The sequence below is a fragment of the Ambystoma mexicanum genome, chromosome 2q (genome assembly GCF_040938575.1).
Source record: "Ambystoma mexicanum isolate Mex_15411 chromosome 2q, UKY_AmexF1_1, whole genome shotgun sequence".
Lineage (NCBI taxonomy): Eukaryota > Metazoa > Chordata > Amphibia > Caudata > Ambystomatidae > Ambystoma > Ambystoma mexicanum.
The window spans coordinates 780,578,681-780,594,141 of NC_090924.1; positions in this window are offsets into that span (position 1 = coordinate 780,578,681).

Here is a 15,461-nt window from a genome sequence, read left to right on the forward strand (position 1 = left end):
AATTGGAGTTAAAGCGAGAAGGAAGATCGAGCGATTGCTGATATTCATGAACTCCCCGTTTTTTCTACTTGTCATTAAACGGACTCCGTTTCCCAAACTATTGAGTTGTCATTATTGATTTGGTGCAAGAGTACAAATCTGCATCCCCATTCATCTCAAGGGTGCTGCTACTCATCTTAAAGTGCTGTTTGGAAACCCCCGGTCATATGGGTCGGCTGGGGTCCCTACTGCACAGCTGTATTATGGTGCCGGGATTGTGTAGCAGTGCCGGTGGCTGTATTACATTTGTTGGTTCTGGTACTTGTCCATATGTTCGCATGCATGGCTGCATAACGTTGTGGTGGGTTTGGCCGAGGCATAGGCTCTTGGGTGCATAGCCAAAGGCAGTAGGCCATATGCCATGCACCCAAGAGCCTAGGCATTGGCCACACCCACCACAACCATATGCAACCATGCATGCCAACAATCTAATAGTGCTATATGGATTTTCTTTTTCAATTGCATAGAAGCTCTACATATTTGCATGCATGGCTGTATTATGGTGCAGGGGTTGGGTAGGAGTGCCAGTGGCTGTATTACATTTGTGGGTTCTGGTACCTGGCCACATGTTCAGATGCATGGTTGCATAACATTACGGTGGGTGTGGCTCTTGGGTGCATACCAAAGGCCGTAGGCCATACTCCATGCATCGAAAACGGTAGGCCTTGGCCACATCCACTGCAATGTCATGCAGCCATGCTTGCCAACACTGTGATACTGGTATATGGATTTTGTTTTTCAATTGTATGGAACCGCTACATTTGGCACAATTCATGCGTACCACTGAAGCCTATTTTACAATCACCTTTTTCCGTGTTGATAGAGAGGTATGACAGGTTCCCATTTCCGGCCACAAAACAAAAACAAAAACAAAATCAGACGGCAACGAGTTACCATGCCATCGTGCATTTCCAATGCTAAGCACTCCAGTTACGTAGAACTTCCTTTTACATAAATGGAGACATGTTGGTACCTTATACATGGTGCAATGAATGTACAGCTGACACAATATATACATGTACATTTACGGCCCCCATCTACTATTTATATGTGCAGTGAGTTATGAATCAACAGTGTATGCTGGCAGACTCTGTGTGCAATGACTGCACATATGTGGGTGTCAGGGCCATTTTACGCACTGTAATGCCTTTGGGGAAGGACATTTTTGGGTCTCTCCTTCATGAAAGGAAACGAATTCCTTTACAACTTATTCAAAGATTGTACATGCTTTCTAATGTATGAAGCACAGTGACCTGAACTGGTTGTGTCGCCTGTGTGGTACATTACGGCTATTGGTGTGAACCTTTTGTTGCCAAATGACCCCCGTCCATGTGTGAAGGTAGTAAGGTTGCAGTAACTTTTTTCCCATCTTCATTGTATGTTAAAAGCATTCATATTATGTATTGCCTATGCGATTGTATACCTAAGATCGAATGATTATCGGAATTGGAAGGCCTACATAATATGCTGTGGTTTGCATTTTATACCACCTGTTGAAATGGAATGAATCACAGTTAGGTATATATAGAGAGAGAAAGCGTTCGTTAGGGACTTCTTCCTGAATGACATGATTTCAGAGAGTGCATGTATGTTTCCACATGTAGGAAATCAGAAATATTTCATTTATGGGTATGTTTTTGATTTCCAATACCTGCAGTAAGTACATAACCACTTCCTGTTTATTTACTTGTCTATTTAACATGCATTATCCATTCAAGCACAATAGTCCAATCCCTGCCTTATTTCTGAGCAACTATAACCCTTTCTAGGATTGTGTGCAACATTTCTGTGCAGCCCTATTATTTGTAAACACAACTGGTGTGAGCCATTTTAATACATTTTTTAAACAATTAGTGGCATTTGCAATACACCACTGCTTGCTACATGTGCATACTAATTTGCAGTACTTGTGTAGAAAAATGTGAATGGACCAGGCAGTTTTGTGTGTGAGTACTATTTGCTTAGTACTCTTTGTAAATGAGATGTTTTACAGTAGAAAGGTGTGTTGCTAACATTTGGAGATGGTGGAAGGTGCTTCTTTTCCTAGCAAGTCCAGAAATGGAGGCTAACGAATGTCCTTATTCTCCAGTGTATTTGCGCACTGGACAGGAGTTCACAGTTTGTAGGTTTTTACTTTTTCCGCTGTTGCTGACATTTACATGGTGCTTGAGGAACTGCTGCATAGAGTTGTGGTGACCATTACAAATGGATGTGCAAGGCGATTTGAAGCTCCACCACATTGGTTCGGTACCATAGACAGTGGCATCTAACTTTGCTGGGGATATTTCTGAAAGCAGTGTTTCTTCTTCCATTATGGTATTGTGGACCTTTTCATACCCTGGTATAGTGCAATGTATGGCAATTTACTTTCTTTGCTCTTGTTTGTATGATTTCTCACTGAAGTATGGCTCTGTGCTGGTGGTGTGCCTCCACTCACCTGTATTGATGTTGTGAAGGTATCTATGCTAATAATGTGTTTACTTCTAACTAGTGGTGGTAGTTTACAGAGTAATTTTGTTAGTGCCTTCATTCTCATTAAATTTAATTGAAAGAATTTTCATTTTAAGGGAATTGTACTGTCTACAACAGTTTCCAGGATTCGTTTTGTGTGGTAAGGTTTAAGGGTTGGCGTGATTTCTCCTCTCTACTTATAAGGGTCTGAAGGACTCTGCAGTGGAACATTTTTTGTAAAAAATACTTTTTTGGAATGCTTCCTTGTGGTGTCATTAGCATTTCCACATACTCCATTACCAGTAATGACAGTTGCACTCTTTTTCGGTACCTTCCAGTACCTTTATTTTCATTTCTACATTTTGATAGAGTGATAGAGGAATTACACCCTCTGTATTGGTAGGTGCTTTAGTTTTCCTTTGTGCCTGTTTTAGCTGTTATCTTTCAACTTTATGTACAAAATCTGTTCGGGGTGCATGGCTACTTTCTATGCTTTTAGGTACATCTGGCTATTTTTGCGTTGTTTTTTACTGGGTTCCATTTTGCTAGGCATTCTCTAGCTGCTGGAGAAGAAAGAAATCTGTAAGTTTGCGTAGTTTGTGATGTATGTGTGTGCATCTGTGCATGAATGGATGAATATGAGGGTAGGAATACAGATTGAGGTGTGTGATTGTTTAATGGTGTGTTAGTGTACGGTGGGAACATTATATTGCTATTTGGGAGTTACTATAATACCAGTGACATGATAACACAAAGTGAGCAACGGCTGAGGTGCACTCACTAAGCATAAAGCAAAAACCAGTGGGTTGATGAGATTGTGTACCTTAATATACACTCCAATGTCTTAGTAAGAGGTGCACCTCCACAATACCATTGCACTTGCTTTGTTGGCTGTCGACAGTAGGCTTCATCTGGGTTGCATTTTGAAGTTGACATGCCACTGGCTTTTAGGACATGGGTGGTTACTGCAACTGTTAAAGAAAACTGTACAATTTGTTTGTTAATGTCATACTGACTGCATTTAGAGAGGGTAGGGGGATGTGTTGGCAGGAACACTTAGTGTGTGTATTTAATTGGACGGCTATGTGTATGATTGAGGATTTGAGAGCAGTAGCATTGTTGGTAAGGGGGTACGTGGTTGATTTGTAAGTGTACCGCATGACGTGCCATTTAGCAAGTGTGTGCATTGGAGTAGGTCTATTTACTTTTCAAATGGATTAGTCCTAGTTGTGGAAGGATGAGAAAAGGTTGGGAAAGGTGTACAGCTTGGAAAGGACAATGTGTTTGTATGTGAAATTCCATTAACTTTTCGGCACATATATGCTTCCTACATGAGTACAGCAGTAATTACACTTCTTAGATTTATGCATCCGCATATATGCTTGGTACTGTTGTCAATGCACACATACATTCTTTTGCCTTTCTAACTCATGTTACCCTCTATGAAATGTGCACCGTAAGTGGCAGGCACCCTTTTTTATGCATGCAATGTATGTTCTTGGTTTAGGTTGGTAGGATACATTCAGTGCTATTTTTGTGCAAAGGAAATAAGAGAGTTCCTGTTTGGATATTGCAATGGCTGATATTGGTAAATGAAAACTTTTAAAGCACATACCAATGAAGTGGCACTTAATTGTAGGTGATGGGAAAAATGACAGTATGCTTTTTGAGAACGTTATGTGGGTTCAGTGGAAGATAACCTGTTCAGAAGCACTTGTAACATAGTTGTAAAAATTCTGTAGAAACAATATTTTTACTTGTACTTTGTGGTAATGGGTGCCGATGTGGATGAATCTGGATGCAGACATATTGGATAGTTTCACAGAACTTTTTATTGGGATGACACGAGACTTGCACTCTGAATGTTTAACTGTACATATGGAGTGTTGTACAGAACTGCTAGTGTTACATGCAGGGGTCTTGGATGTGTTTGGTGGATGCGTGTGTGACTATTTAATAGTACCTAATGAGGGAGTGATGGAAAAAAGATAGTGACAAGGGAAGAAGGACTGCTACTGCTTTACTGGGGCGCAGCCCTTGGGGTACTTGGGGAAGCGCACCTGCCACATCCTGACCTTCTCAGCATGCTGGCCATGGGAATGGGACTGTGGGGATTATCCAATCAGGTGCTGAGGGTGTTCTTTACAGGAAGGGGCGGTAATACATTTTTTCATTACTCTCTGTAGTGACGGTAGCAGTCATGGAGAGACGCACAGTGTTGATCATGGGTGATGCCTTTGTGCTAGATCTGCACAGGTATGCCCTGGAAAGAGACTTTGATGGCAATTTCAATTTGGAAGCATTGGAAGCTTTGTGGTGCAGTGCCGATGTGTGCAGTTTCGGCATTGTGCTAGTACATTGCAGAGAAGAGGCAATTTCACAACTGTTGATGTTGTTGTGGTGTACTATGGCAGCCAGCATTTGGATTACTTGGCTTGTTCACGTTTGTTCCATCAACTAAAGAGGTTGATGACAGCAGTGAAGTGCCTTTTTCCCACTGCCAAGGTGGTTTTCACTCCCATACCACCAGGAAGAGTATGGTACTATCCCAATATACTTTGTCCCCAGCCAGAGGTCGGAAGGTGTCTTATGAACAGAAGCATGTGTGATGTTCTTTGCGCTGCTGGGATGTTCTTCTATAACAATGACATCATTGATTCTCGAAGTGCGAACCTTTTTTATGCACATGGCATTTTAGTGTCCGCCATTGGAAATGGTATTTTGTTTCACCATCTACATGATGCGTTGAAGAGGTTATTGTAAGAATGTGAGGATGAGAAGAAACACAAACCCCTATAAAAAGCGAAAAAAGGTCTTTATTTACAAGCACAAAAAAGGCTCTTTTCAGAGCCACCATTAAAGACGAAACCCCCTACCCTTGTTGAAATGTGTTCACTCACTCCCGTGCACAGCACAATGTGTCCGCGGATATTCCGATATTCGCAGGTTTGCACGTGCCACATCTGGGGCGGATTGGCAAATAAGGTTTCTGGGTGTGGTGTGAAAGCAGAGAGTGCAGTGTTGTGAAGTTGGTGACTTTCTCGCTATATTCAGCAAGAAATCACACCCCTTAGCAACTTTGTACTGTCATAGTGGCTAGCGTGAAATCTATCTACTTTCTTCCATTGGTTTGGAAACTTAGGGGTTTTTTTCTATTGCTTTCCAATCCAATTGAAAAAAGGCGCTACATTTCTTACTAGTCGTGCGGCTAGTAGTTGACCATTGTTTATGAATAAATATGCTGTAAAGTGCACAATTTGCATCACCTTTCATAAAAAACTCACAGTTGCGTATTATTTTAAAAAGTCTGCATCAAAAAGAAGAAAGAGCCATTTGCAACTGTGGCCCACTTTTTCATTGGTGCCCGAGACAATTTTATGCCCCAGTCAAACCGTGACGCTGATCTGGTAGGGGTTTCTGCACACCAGAAGGAGGTAAGTGAGGTGCTTTGGTAGAGCAGTGCATTGTGTCAGTACTGGAACTGTGAACTTTCGGGGGCTTTGAGGTTCCTACAGCGTTGAAACCTATGGAGCTATTTAGGACTGAAATAGTTTCTGGTTTGGAAGTGGACAAGGGCCCTACAGAGGAATTTTACACATTTTTACCTTTTTCCTGCAAATCATAAAGAAGCAAAATATAGTTATTACTATTTCTAACAGGTATTTACTTTTGGCTATGACATATCGCCATGCATGCTGTAGTGCACTTATGCATTATGTTATGCACTGTCATCTGTAGCTCATCAGACCACACCCCACTTAGACTTAGGCAGCTAGCTGGGTGAAACATTGAAGCGGAGGCTATAACAACCATGCCCTCGGTAATTACCCATTATGCACATAGGCAGTTATGCAAATTAGGGGATGATGTTATTTAGCTACTTCTAGCTACTTTTAGGACAGCCAATAGCTACTTTCCTTAATGAGGAGTTGGCAACACTGAGAGACTGTGGCAGAAGGTCTGTTTGTGGAGAGGAATGCAGAAGCGCATGGTTATGGTTGTATGCTTCAGGAGACTGAGTGTATGGGTTTTGGGGGACTCTTAGATACATTTGTTGGAAGTTCATGCGTGCAGTGGCTGCACATTTTGGATTCTATCATGTGCATGTGAACTAGAATGAAGTACGTGCAATGAAGTGGCTGATTTTGGTTCCTCTTTCTGCCACTTTGGTGATGCTCAATCATCCAGCCATTCTTATTCTTCATTGTGGAGGAAATATTTTAGTACATGTTACCGGAATTTCTGTGCAATTTGCGATGAAGGAGGCACTTGGCTAGCTCATAGGTATGTTTCTGAACTCCCGAGTTATTTTTTTCTCGCATTGCGCAGACAGATGTGGCTGCCTTCTTCTTGCTTTGGTGCACAAATGGAGAAATCAAAGTGCAATGTCAAGAAGGCTGTTTGTGCCTTTTTGCGAGATGTTGCCATGTTGTACTTCTACAATGCCAACATTGCGTTTAGTAGCACAACCATTTTTCCCACAGATGGAGTTCATCTTACTGATGCTGATAATCAGCTTTGTCTGCGAAATATGAAAATGCGTTGCTGCCCTTTTTGCAAGTAGAACAAGTTTTTTTCTAGTTGGTGTTGCTCATTTCAACCCTTCGATAAACACACTCAAACACCAGAAAACAGCCTCTTTTTGGAGCCAGGACATTCTCCCGGAAACGACTACTATGTTTTTGACTGAGCTACCACTCCCATTATTCATCATACAATCTGTAGAGCTTATCGGCTGCGTGTCAGCCTGGATCGTTTCATTGGCAATTCTATTTATGAACTTTGAAAGGTGGCTCTGAAAAGAGCTTTCTTTTAAAAACGTTTGAATGTTTTGGTTGTTTTGGATCTTTCTTGGTCTTGTAACACACAACACAGAAGGAAAGGAAGGGAAGGGAGGGGAGAGAAGGGGCACAAACCACAAGCATAAGATAAGGCACGTGCACAGAGAGGAAGATGTTGGGTGGCCCTCAGTTAGGTAGGGAACACTGATTCGCATGCTCTCAGACCGACCCCTCAAACACACTTCAAAGTTGCTCCCCCTGCAGAGTAGCGCTTCACAATACATGCACAATCCAATGACCTTTGAAAGGTAAGGGTCTGCTGTGGTGCATATAGCCTGCAAGGCTGATTTAGGGATGCGTTGCCCCACAGGAATGTCCCTGGTGGTGGCAGGAGCATATGCAAAGGATGCTGTTGAAGAAAGTACCCTAATGCCTTGTTTGAAGGACACTACCGTCTGACCTGCTGCCTTCTGGTTTGCTTTGAGATCTCATTGGATTGAGGTGGTGCCGTAACTGTACACGCCAGGTTTTCTGCAACTGAGTGAGTCCATCTTACTTGGTTAGCACGACATTTCGGCACATATCCTTACGCAGCAAAATAGTTTGCACATCCAGCACTCACACTGCCTGCATGTATTGCGGATTTGCTGTACTTCATTCTCATTCTCCTCTTGATCTATATGTACAACACCTCATATGTTCCCTTGTGGAGGCCTTTCGGAAGGAGGTGGTGGTGGTGAGGGTCAGGGTGTGGGTGCTTGTGATTTAGAGGCAGTAGCAGCAGTAATGGTTGCCATTAGTTGCAAAGGTAATATAGCACAGTAGAAAATATGAGCAAGCAATTCCAGCACAAAGCAACGTCGACCTCCTACTCTGCTCTGCAAGGACACAAACTGAATGCGGCGCAACTCTGGGGTGTGGCTTTTTATAGGGCTGCTGTGCAGCACTTGGATCCAGAAAGCGGGCCTAAATCATTCAAAAAAATTGTTACATGCACAATGACACAGTGTGGGAAGTTTGTAAGGGTGTACTTTCACAATAACACTACTTATATTGCAGAAAACACTACTTTTCCAATACCCGGGGGTTCCGAGTGTGTCTGGCAAATAAGGGTCTATGTGCAGCGTGTATGCAGTCACATACTGATGTTCCTGAATGTTCTCCACTGGGACGGCTGTTTGCAGGACCTATATTGGCCATAACACTTTGTGCGGATGTGCATAGGTGTCCTACGACAGACTTGGACTCCCCAGAATTATTAAAAGTGGGACACATTTTTGCACAAACTGGTTGTTTGTAGGCTACAGCCAGTGCAATGTTCGTGTGCACAGCTGTCCATAGGATGTGGGTGGACGCTTCAAAGTACTGAAAGTACGTCACAACTTTTTCCTACCATGCTTCACAGGGCCGGTGTTACCAGGACACAGAGGATGGCATACCCATCCGCATAGCTGTGGGACAGACAGACGTGCCTCCCACAAATAATTTAAGGTGCATCACAAGATGCGGACATGATGCCAGTACTGGCGTGCGAAGGATACCTGCATTGTGATTGCGCATACGCTGTGTAGGTGCTGTGTCTGTAGAAAACCTCAATTTTGCTTAACTGCAGCCATCCCGGACAGTACTGTGCGCTACAGACTTATAATGGAATTTTAAAATAAAAGGAAAAGCCACTGACACACCCAGCAACACTTTATATCTACACCTTTAATTTCTGACATACATAGACACTATTAGGAAACAGAAGGGGTACCTGAAACAGATACATATACAGGGGAATTGGGGATTTGTAAAAGGTTGTCATGAGGGGAGGCAAGCATTGAGGTCTCATCATAACATCTGTGCTCACAGGGATTTTGTTGGGGATGGTGGGCTGGGAAATGGGGAAGGGGTACATGTGCAGTTTAGTCAGTCGTATTTCATTTTTCCCATATTATGTCCTTGCACACAAACTTTTAAGGCGGCTAAGTTGTTTAGCAATGTTCCATTTTGGCCTACAGTCTGTGTAGACTGTCACTTACAGAGTTTCCTTCCTTTCATGTGGCAATATATTGTTGTAGAAGAGGTGCCGCTTGCGGTGCATTCATTTCATATCCATTATGTCTTCTTAAAGATACAAATATTTGTTAGCTATATATGAAGCAATATATATTAACTGTCTTACTTTTCAGACTGTGCTGCGTACCAATGGGGTTACTATTGTTACTCACTTCGTCATGAGGGAAATTCTCTTCCAGCCATTCCAAGGAGTTTGGTATTGCTGCGTACAAAAAACAACATCATGGTTTTCCACTATTGTACACTGCACACGCTGTGTAATTATATAATACATTTCAGTGTACTTACTGTGTTGTAGTGATGTTCTGCTGTCAATACTTTGAAGTCATTAGACTGCCATTTGCTTCTTCGTTCCCATGTACAGCCGCAATGCTGTAATATTGTTCCACGAAGACATTATTTCCCTTATTGGTACATTCCATTATGTTGTATACCCTTTGTATTTGCTTTGTTTGTTTCCCTAGTTCAAACTTTGCAGACCTACTCCATTTTTCCTTGCAATGCACGCATATGGTGCTCTTTGTACATGTTCCTTGTCTTTCCTGAATGGTACTACTATGTAAGAGAACCCCTGCCTTTTCCAGCAGTTTGATTGCTAAATGCATAGTCCGCATTTACTGTGCCCATCAGTATGCCCATCAGTATGCTGACATCCATTTGGTATGCTGTATGGATATCCTAGTAAAAACCTATAAAATTCAGTGAAAATCATTGTTAAAGGGACGTTATGGTTCAGCTCCTCTAAGAAAAACCTATCAAAATCATTGCAATACCTTTTTTGAAGGGACATTATACTTGCTTTGCACTAATAACAACCTATTCACATCATGGTTACAAGTAAAACAAACACAAAAAACCCCCCAGAAATTTGCCAGTTATGGTAAGCTAAGCAACCCTAACTCGCGCTACCACTGTGCACTGCAAGGACTAACACCCATGAAAGATGACTTCACAAATGTCATTGATGACATCACTAAGTTTCCAGATTGCCTAATATTAATGGTAAGTGCCTGGAATTCAAAAACAATTCTAAAGGTTAAAACGGTCAATACTTCCTTTACTTTTTTGAGCATCCTTACATTGCAGCATTCTAAAAACTGGTTGACATTTCACAGGAGTTAATTGTAACAAGTCTCCAAATAGAAGTACAGGTTTACCTCCAAACACAATGTTGTAGTCAGTCTTCAAATCATCTTGCATTCGCAATGAATGAAAGCTACCATCAAGTTAGACACCATACTTACTTCATCTACAATAAAGGTATTTTATTTTCTAAGAACTTTTCCTAATTTTTGTGTTGAACTTGATACAAGTTTCCGATATTCTAGTTTGTTGTCATGCTCCACTGGTAATGTTAATAGGTGGTGTAAAGTAACACCTGCTATATTAAATCCTGCTAAACCTGTTGGAGCAGTTACAATACACGACAAAGAGGAATCTGTTACATTTTGGATCATAGCTCTTATTGCATTAATTAAAACAGATTTACCTTTTCCTGCTTGTGCACTAACACACAACAAAACAGGTTTGCTAAGACACAAGAGCATTCATGCTTGTCATACAGTAAACCATGTAAGAACCTATCTTTAACTTTATTATAAACTTATGTTGGCTGTGTATTAAGTTTACTAACAATTTCACACCTACAATTTTACTTTGTTAAATTGCAATGTCTACTTCCCCCATAGCAAGCTCAACATCAGTTTGAATAATTGCTCACAAGAACATTTAGACTTCCTGCTGCAGATTCCTGACTGCCCTCCGGAGTCTCTTTAACCCCATTCAGCTGCCAAAAGTTCTTCTTGACTTAGTTCTTTCTACATTAAGTCCAAATACTGCTCACATTTTGAATGTGTGTTAAGCATTTTGTAACAAATTCTTTTTTTTTCAAATGTTTCAGAACTTCCAAGTAAATCACTTGCTGCACGCCATGGCAAGAACAACTGCAAAATACAAAAATAAAATAATTCCTTTTTCTCCTTTTTCTCTGCACTTTGGCAAGACAATTTCATGTGGTTAATGAGACTTGCCTTTTCATGTCTCACTAGACAACCACTACATACATGTACTTTACACCATCCTCTGTCACTGCCACTGCAAATTTCTCTCTCTTTAGCAAGCAAAGAGACGTCCAAGTGAAAACTGCAGACCTGAGATCAGTCACGGGAGAGAACTGGCACAATTAGGAACCTGCGAAGAATAGTCCTAAAGCCAAAGGTAATTATCATTATTTTCTGAAATCAGAAACCAAATGTGTTGTGGCGGGGAAAAGTTTTAAATCAAGTAACTCAGAACATCGAGTAGATACGCTGTAATCTGTAATGGATTGTATCAAAGGCTGTTGTATTTTATATATTGCCATACATACAATGTGGCAAAGACGTTGTCCCCGCAATTCGGCTTTCAATACAGAGGCCTGTGTCATATGTGAAGGGGAGTCTATATTAGGGAGTAGACAAAGATAAGTAAACAATGGCCTTGTGCACACTACATCATGAAGAGTGTGTGCAAGGTGGGTGTCAATGAATAGGGAGATTAGTTCAAATCAATCATAGCTCTATGCGTGAAAATCATTTAAGATGATTCTGAATAAATAGATGCTTAGATAAACGTATATGCTTGCCCATGGACGATTTGGAGTAACAGATATGGGTATCCACCACTCTGTGGTGACATGATTAAATAGTATAGCACTATCGATCAGCTGTGATGAATAGTAGCCATATTTTATTTTATTTTTTCAGGAAATGGGAATGGCTGTACAGAAAGTTTGTGAGTTGGGAGACATACTTTTCTGATTTAACTAGAGTTCTGAATACATCAGTAATGGGCTGCAATAATCATGAATAATGGTCTAGTGAGTATATTTTTGTTTCACTAATTGATTTACCTTTAGTATGGTTCTCACGGTCAACTTCGAGTTCATGAATACGTTTTGAATAATATCTTACAAAAATCTAAGAACACAGAAGGTGTGCATTGGATGGTGAAGAGTTTGTCCCGATTAAGACCAGATGTACAATTAAAAGGACAATGTTTGAGGGCCGAAACACAGTGTGTCAACCAAAGATTACAATATGTGGTAAATGGGCACAGATTGACATCTTGATTGAGTGTCACGATGTCGGTAAAGCATAGTTTCTGCTATTAACCTGAGCTTTGCAGTTGATGATTTAATTAAAACATGCCAGGTGATTCCCCTTTGAAAGGTTGACATGATGGAATTAGTAGGGAAGCCAATAGGTTTAGGAGTACTTGTGATCAATCCTTTTGCATGTTGACCACATTTGTTTTTAGAATTATGTAAAGTATACATTGCACGTACTAACCCCTGTCACAATGGTGTGATGCCATGAGCTTTATTTTAATAATGCTGTGGATGTTTCATAATAGATGTGTTTATAATGAAAATATAGCATATGCTTGATATATATTTTTGATAAATTGAATTGAAGCAGATCAATTCAAATGAAGAATCAGTCTTTAATGCCCCTGAGAGATTAAATATTTACAGGGTAGTTCATAGAAATTCGCAAAGTGGCACACGCGGCTGGCGCACAGTGTGCCCGTGCAAATGTCTGCGCCAGCCGCGTGCGCTAAAATCGATTTCCGCGCACAGCGTATTCATGGATTTTCGCATCCAAAACCAGCCGTGGCGCAGCGTGGCGCAGTGACCCTGCAGCAGCGCCAGTTACGCCCCCAAGAACGCCCTCGCGCAAGGAAAAGCCTTCAAAATCCCCAAATAATCGCAAAGGGCTGCGCTAACCCTGGACCCGTTCACAGGGCTGGCAAACAGAAAACGCCAAGCGGGGAACGTGTATTTCAGTGGTTCGCGGGAAGTTCCACACGTGATTGTCCTGTATACGTGTGCATCAGGGGTGCATGGGAAGTAACACACGCAAAAGCAGCAGGGTACGTGTATTTCAGGGGTGCGCGGGAAGTATCACATGCAAAAGCAGCAGGGTACGTGTATTTCAGGGGTGCGCGGGAAGTTTCACACGCAAAAGCATCAGGGTACGTGTATCTCAGGGGTGCGCGGGAAGTATCACACGCGATTCCATCAGGGTACGTGTATTCCAGGGGTGCGCAGGAAGTATCACACGCAAAAACAGCAGGGTACGTGTATTTCAGGGGTGCGCGGGAAGTATCACACGCAAAAGCAGCAGGGTACGTGTATCTCAGAGGTGCACGGGAAGTATCACACACGATTCCATCAGGGTACGTGTATTCCAGGGGTGCGCGGGAAGTATCACACGCAAAAACAACAGGGTACGTGTATTCCAGGGGTGCACGGGAAGTATCACACGCAAAAGCAGCAGGGTACGTGTATTTCAGGGGTGCGCGGGAAGTATCACACGCAAAATCAACAGGGTACGTGTATTTCAGGGGTGCGTGGGAAGTATCACACGCGATTCCATCAGGGTACGTGTATTACAGGGGTGCGCGGGGAGCACCACACGTGAATTGCACGTGTGGGTCCTCCCAGGTGTTCCCTCTACACCCTCCACGGCCCCTGCAGGTGGCCCACACCACAGGGGCCAACCCTGCACATGTCCTGCAGGCACCCCATCCACCATGGCCATGCCCCCCAGCCAACCCACATGTCACCTTGCACTACTGCCCACCAATGCATGTCCCCCTGCACCCCAAGCCACCAGGGGCAGCCTTCACCAGGCCCCCACCCATGTCTCCCATCACTCCCACCCCCAGCCACCAGGGGCAGCCTCCGCCAGGCCCTCACTCATGTCTCCCATCACCCCCACCCCCCAGCCACCAGGGGCAGCCTCCACCAGGCCCCCACTCATGTCCAACTCATGTCTCCCTGCACCCCCACCCCGCAGCCACCAGGGGCAGCCTCCACCAGGCCCCCACCCATGTCCCCTATCACCCCCACCCCCCAGCCACCAGGGGCAGCCTCCACCAGGCCCCCACTCATGTCCCCTATCACCCCCACCCCTCAGCAGTGCAGGGGCAGCCTCCACCAGGCCCCCACTCATGTCTCCCACCACCCCCGCCCCCCAGCAGTGCAGGGGCAGCCTCCACCAGGCCCCCACTCATGTCCCCCAGCCAACATGTCACCACAATGTAGATCCCTGGCCCTTACGGTCAGCCTCCAAATGCCAAACACCCACCGAGTATTGCATCCACCCACTTAGAAATGGCAAAAACATGATAGAAGCCCAATTGCAAGTTTGGAAATGAACACATGTCCCTCACATACACCCAAAGGGTGTCAGTGAATGTCAAAACCCAAATCATGATATGCATGAAACCAATGAGATGATACTACACATTGAACTTTGAAGAAAAAATATGTATTAAAAGCAACATAAATTGAATCAAAAATAAACAAACAATAATAGAAATTTATAAAAAAAGAAACCAGCAGGTCCGTGAAATAATGCAAAACCACAAATCATAATGCAAAGGAAAGGTGTCCAAAGTCACAGTCCACAAAAGTAAATCCAATGGAAAATTAAAATCGAAAACCATTGCTCCATGGCGAAATCATAATAAAAATTGAAAATCCAAAAGTCAACTATGTACAGATAAACAATCCAGGGTCCATGATCCCAACCGCAGAAATGAAACATATCTAATAACACTACCTAAAAAAATTAACTATATACAAAAATGTGCCCCATTGTCCAAAAGGTCCAAAAAAAATGCTAAACCAAAGGAAACCTAACACTAACTATAGAACTATTTACAAGGGCAGCGGGCTAGTCCGACGGCTCACTTCGGGATGTTCCGGGCCAGGGCATCATCGAACTCCTGCTCAATGTCCCAGAGGCGCTCCTCCTCCATGGCCCCGACGGTCCGCAGGACCGTCCACATGTTCCCCCCAAACTCCCTGCTCATTGCCTCGAGGCACTCGGCACGCCTCTGGGCCCTCCGCATGGAGTTCTCCACCCTGACCATCATGAGCCGTGCCTCTTCCGCCCGCTGCCGCTCCGCATCTATGGCGTGGCCAAACCGCTGCCACACGGTAGACACTTCCCGTCCTGGGTCCTCCTGCCCTCCGGCCGATGCCAGCCCCTCCGATGTGGAAGGCACTGAGCCATCATGGCTCCCACCACGTTGCTGCTGCGCCTCTGCCGTGCACTGCCTCCTGCTGCCTGCACATCC